The sequence below is a fragment of the Taudactylus pleione genome, unplaced genomic scaffold, assembly GCF_031769625.1.
Source record: "Taudactylus pleione unplaced genomic scaffold, aTauple2 ptg000967l, whole genome shotgun sequence".
In the NCBI taxonomy this organism is placed as follows: Eukaryota; Metazoa; Chordata; class Amphibia; order Anura; family Myobatrachidae; genus Taudactylus; species Taudactylus pleione.
Genome location: NW_028285368.1, coordinates 6085001 through 6090000, shown reverse-complemented (window position 1 = coordinate 6090000; position 5000 = coordinate 6085001). Strand labels below are relative to the sequence as shown.

The following is a 5000-nucleotide window of genomic DNA, read 5'->3' as shown; positions in this document are numbered from 1 at the left end:
TTCCCATCCAAGTGCAAACCAGGCCCAACACTGCATAGCTTCCAAGAACAGACGAGATTGATTGGGCATGTCCAGTGTGGCTTGGCTGTAGGTACTCAAAAGCATTAAATTTAGACCTCTATTACTTCTTAACTCAAGTAAATTCATTGATAAGTTGAAAAATGAAATGTAAAATGTAACAGAAAAGAATGTTATGGCAGTATAAAATTACCTACAGCACCTGGTATTTCCAGGTGGTTTCCCATCCAAGTACTAACCATGCCCCACACTGCATAGCTTCCAAGATCAGACGACATTGGCCATGTCCAGTGTGGTTTGGCTGTACGTGCTCAAAAATATTAACTTTAGACCTCTTTTACTTCTTAACTCAAGTAAATTCATTGATAAGTTGAAAAAATGTAATGTAAAATGTAATAGAAAAGAATGTTATGGCTGCATAAAATTACCTACAGCACCTGGTATTCCCAGGTGGACTCACATCCAAGTACTAACCAGGCCCAACACTGCATAGCTTCCAAGATCAGACGAGATTGGGCATGTCCAGGGTGGTTTGGCTGTAGGTGCTCAAAAATGTTAACTTTAGACCTCTATTACTTCTTAACTCAAGTAAATTCATTGATAAGTTGAAAAAATTAAATGTAAAATGTAATAGAAAAGAATGTTATGGCAGTATAAAACTACCTACCGCACCTGGTTTTCCCAGGTGGTCTCCCATCCAAGTACTGACCAGGCCCAACACTGCATAGCTACCAAGATCAAATGAGATTGGGCATGTCCAGTGTAGATTGGCTGCAGGTGCTCAAAAGCATTAACTTTAGACCTCTATTACTTCTTAACTCAAGGAAATTCATTGATAAGTTGATAAAATTAAATGTAAAATGTAAAAGAAAAGAATGTTAAGGCAGTATAAAATTACCTACACCTCCTGGTATTCCCAGGTGGTCTCCCAACCAAGTACTAACCAGGCCCAACACTGCATAGCTTCCAAACTCAGACGAGATTGGGCACGTCCAGTGTGGTTTGGCTGTAGGAGCTCAAAAACTTTAACTTTAGACCTCTATTACTTCTTAACTCAAGTAAATTCATTGATAAGTTGAAAAAATTAAATGTAAAATGTAATAGAAAAGAATGTAATTGCAGTATAAAATTACCTACAGCACCTGGTATTCCCAGGTGGTCTCCCATCCAAGTACTAACCAGGCCCAACACTGCATAGTTTCCAAGATCAGATGAGATTGGGCATGTCCAGTGTGGTTTGGCTGTAGGTGCTCAAATACATTAACTTTAGACCTCTATTACTTCTTTACTCAAGTAAATTCATTGATAAATTGAAAAAATTAAATGTAAAATGTAATAGAAAAGAATGTTATGGCTGCATAAAAATACCTACAGCACCTGGTGTTCCCAGGTGGTCTCCCAACCAAGTACTAACCAGGCTCAACACTGCATAGCTTCCAAGATCAGATGAGATTGGGCATGTCCAGTGTGGTTTGGCTCTAGGTGCTCAAATCCTTTAACTTTAGACCTCTTTTACTTCTTAACTCAAGTAAATTTATTGATAAGTTGAAAAAATTAAATGTAAAATGTAATACAAAAGAATGTTATGTAAGTATAAAATTTCCTACAGCATCTGGTATTCCCAGGTGGTCTACCATCCAAGTACTAACCAGGCCCAACACTGCATAGCTTCCAAGATCAGATGAGATTGGGCATGTCCAGAGTGGTTTGGCTGTAGGTGCTCAAAAACATTAACTTTAGACCTCTTTTACTTCTTAACTCAAGTAAATTCATTGACAAGTTGAAAAAATTAAATGTAAAATGTAATAGAAATGAATGTTTTGGCTGTATAAAATTACATACAGCACCTGGTATTCCCAGGTGGTCTCCCATCCACGTACTAACCAGGCCCAACACTGCATGGCTTCCAAGATCAGACGAGATTGGGGATGTCCAGTGTGGTTTGGCTGTAGGTGCTCAAAAAACTTAACTTTAGACCTCTATTACTTCTTAACTCAAGTAAATTCATTGATAAGTTGAAAAAATTTAATGTCAAATGTAATAGAAAAGAATGTTATGGCAGTATAAATTACCTACAGCACCTGGTATTCCCAGGTGGTCTCCCATCCACGTAATAACCATGCCCAACACTGCACAGCTTCCAAGATCAGACGACATTGGCCATGTCTAGTGTGGTTTGGCTGTAGGTGCTCAAAAACATTTTCTTTAGACCTCTTTTACTTCTTAACTCAAGTAAATTCATTGATAAGTAGAAAAAATTAAATGTAAAATGTAATAGAAAAGAATGTTTTGGCAGTATAAAATTACCTACAGCACCTGGTATTCCCAGGTGGTTTCCCATCCAAGTACTAACCATGCCCAACACTGCATAGCTTCCAAGATCAGACGAGATTGGACACGTCCAGTGTGGTTTTGCTGTAGGTGCTCAAAACCCTTAACTTTAGACCTCTTTTACTTCTTAACTCAAGTAAATTCATTGATAAGTTGAAAAAATTAAATGTAAAATGTAATAGAAAAGAATGTTTTGGCTGTATAAAATTACCTACAGCACCTGGTATTCCCAGGTGGTTTCCCATCCAAGTGCAAACCAGGCCCAACACTGCATAGCTTCCAAGAACAGACGAGATTGATTGGGCATGTCCAGTGTGGTTTGGCTGTAGGTGCTCAAAAACATTAACTTTAGACCTCTTTTACTTCTTAACTCAAGTAAATTCATTGATAAGTTGAAAAAATTTAATGTAAAATGTAATAGAAAAGAATGTTTTGGCTGTATAAAATTACCTACAGCACCTGGTATTCCCAGGTGGTCTCCCATCCAAGTACTAACCAGGCCCAACAATGCTTAGCTTCCAAGATCAGACGAGATTTGGCATGTCCAGTGTGGTTTGGCTGTTGGTGCTCAATATGCTTAACTTTAGACCTCTATTACTGCTTAACTCAAGTAAATTCATTGATAAGTTGAAAAAATTAAATGAAAAATGTAATAGAAAAGAATGTTATGGCAGTATAAATTACCTACAGCACCTGGTATTCCCAGGTGGTCTCCCATCCACGTAACAACCATGCCCAACACTGCACAGTTTCCAAGATCAGACGACATTGGCCATGTCTAGTGTGGTTTGGCTGTAGGTGCTCAAAAACATTTTCTTTAGACCTTTTTTACTTCTTAACTCAAGTAAATTCATTGATAAGTAGATAAAATTAAATGTAAAATGTAATAGAAAAGAATGTTATGGCAGTATAAAATTACCTACAGCACCTGGTATTCCCAGGTTGTTTCCCATCCAAGTACTAACCATGCCCAACACTGCATAGCTTCCAAGATCAGACGAGATTGGACACGTCCAGTGTGGTTTTGCTGTAGGTGCTCAAAACACTTAACTTTAGACCTCTTTTACTTCTTAACTCAAGTAAATTCATTGATAAGTTGAAAAAATTTAATGTAAAATGTAATAGAAAAGAATGTTTTGGCTGTATAAAATTACCTACAGCACCTGGTATTCCCAGGTGGTCTCCCGTCCAAGTACTAACCATGCCCAACAATGCTTAGCTTCCAAGATCAGACAAGATTTGGCATGTCCAGTGTGGTTTGGCTGTCGGTGCTCAAAATGCTTAACTTTAGACCTCTATTACTTCTTAACTCAAGTAAATTCATTGATAAGTTGAAAAAATTAAATGTAAAATGTAATAGAAATGAATGTTATGGCAGTATAAAATGACCTACAGCACCTGGTATTCCCAGGTGGTCTCCCATCCAAGTACTAACCAGGCCCAACACTGCATAGCTTCGAAGATCAGATGAGATTGGGCATGTCCAGTGTGGTTTGGCTGTATGCGCTCAAAAACATTAACTTTAGACCTCTTTTACTTCTTAACTCAAGTAAATTCATTGATAAGTTGAAAAAATTAAATGTAAAATGTAATAGAAAAGAATGTTATGGCTGTATAAAATTACCTACAGCACCTGGTATTCCCAGGTGTTTTCCCATCCAAGTACTAACTATGCCCAACACTGCACAGCTTCCAAGATCAGACGACATTGGCCATGTCCAGTGTGGTTTGGCTGTACGTGCTCAAAAATATTAACTTTAGACCTCTTTTACTTCTTAACTCAAGTAAATTCATTGATAAGTTGAAAAAATGTAATGTAAAATGTAATAGAAAAGATTGTTATGGCTGCATAAAATTACCTACAGCACCTGGTATTCCCAGGTGGACTCACATCCAAGTACTAACCAGGCCCAACACTGCATAGCTTCCAAGATCAGACGAGATTGGGCATGTCCAGGGTGGTTTTTCTGTAGGTGCTCAAAAACATTAACTTTAGACCTCTATTACTTCTTAACTCAAGTAAATTCATTGATAAGTTGAAAAAATTAAATGTAAAATGTAATAGAAAAGAATGTTATGGCAGTATAAAACTACCTACTGCACCTGGTTTTCCCAGGTGGTCTCCCATCCAAGTACAGACCAGGCCCAACACTGCATAGCTACCAAGATCAAATTAGATTGGACATGTCCAGTGTAGATTGGCTGTAGGTGCTCAAAATCATTAACTTTAGACCTCTATTACTTCTTTACTCAAGGAAATTCATTGATCAGTTGATAAAATTAAATGTAAAATGTAATACAAAAGAATGTTATGTAAGTATAAAATTTCCTACAGCATCTGGTATTCCCAGGTGGTCTCCCATCCAAGTACTAACCAGGCCCAACACTGTATAGCTTCCAAGATCAGATGAGATTGGGCATGTCCAGAGTGGTTTGGCTGTAGGTGCTCAAAAACATTAACTTTAGACCTCTTTTACTTCTTAACTCAAGTAAATTCATTGACAAGTTGAAAAAATTAAATGTAAAATGTAATAGAAAAGAATGTTATGGCAGTATTAATTCCCTACAGCACCTGGTATTCCCAGGTGGTCTCCCATCCACGTAATAACCATGCCCAACACTGCACAGCTTCCAAGATCAGACGACATTGG

The 5000-nt window shown here is 37.7% G+C and overlaps 1 non-coding gene and 15 pseudogenes across 1 annotated transcript; all 16 read right to left on the bottom strand.

Annotated features, from left to right (window-relative positions):
- Positions 1-443: 443 nt before the first annotated feature.
- On the bottom strand, positions 444-562 carry LOC148457394 (5S ribosomal RNA; annotated as a pseudogene).
- Positions 563-678: 116 nt separating this feature from the next.
- LOC148457393 (5S ribosomal RNA) lies at positions 679-797 on the bottom strand (annotated as a pseudogene).
- Positions 798-913: 116 nt separating this feature from the next.
- LOC148457392 (5S ribosomal RNA) lies at positions 914-1032 on the bottom strand (annotated as a pseudogene).
- A 116-nt stretch (positions 1033-1148) lies between these two features.
- On the bottom strand, positions 1149-1267 carry LOC148457391 (5S ribosomal RNA). The gene has a single exon (XR_015874007.1). It is a non-coding gene; the product is annotated as a 5S ribosomal RNA (ribosomal RNA).
- A 116-nt stretch (positions 1268-1383) lies between these two features.
- On the bottom strand, positions 1384-1502 carry LOC148457390 (5S ribosomal RNA; annotated as a pseudogene).
- Positions 1503-1618: 116 nt separating this feature from the next.
- LOC148457389 (5S ribosomal RNA) lies at positions 1619-1737 on the bottom strand (annotated as a pseudogene).
- Positions 1738-1853: 116 nt separating this feature from the next.
- LOC148457388 (5S ribosomal RNA) lies at positions 1854-1972 on the bottom strand (annotated as a pseudogene).
- A 350-nt stretch (positions 1973-2322) lies between these two features.
- On the bottom strand, positions 2323-2441 carry LOC148457387 (5S ribosomal RNA; annotated as a pseudogene).
- A 116-nt stretch (positions 2442-2557) lies between these two features.
- On the bottom strand, positions 2558-2680 carry LOC148457386 (5S ribosomal RNA; annotated as a pseudogene).
- A 116-nt stretch (positions 2681-2796) lies between these two features.
- Positions 2797-2915, bottom strand: LOC148457385 (5S ribosomal RNA; annotated as a pseudogene).
- A 350-nt stretch (positions 2916-3265) lies between these two features.
- LOC148457384 (5S ribosomal RNA) lies at positions 3266-3384 on the bottom strand (annotated as a pseudogene).
- Positions 3385-3500: 116 nt separating this feature from the next.
- Positions 3501-3619, bottom strand: LOC148457383 (5S ribosomal RNA; annotated as a pseudogene).
- A 116-nt stretch (positions 3620-3735) lies between these two features.
- On the bottom strand, positions 3736-3854 carry LOC148457382 (5S ribosomal RNA; annotated as a pseudogene).
- Positions 3855-4205: 351 nt separating this feature from the next.
- On the bottom strand, positions 4206-4324 carry LOC148457381 (5S ribosomal RNA; annotated as a pseudogene).
- A 116-nt stretch (positions 4325-4440) lies between these two features.
- On the bottom strand, positions 4441-4559 carry LOC148457380 (5S ribosomal RNA; annotated as a pseudogene).
- Positions 4560-4675: 116 nt separating this feature from the next.
- Positions 4676-4794, bottom strand: LOC148457379 (5S ribosomal RNA; annotated as a pseudogene).
- Between the last annotated feature and the right edge of the window lie 206 nt (positions 4795-5000).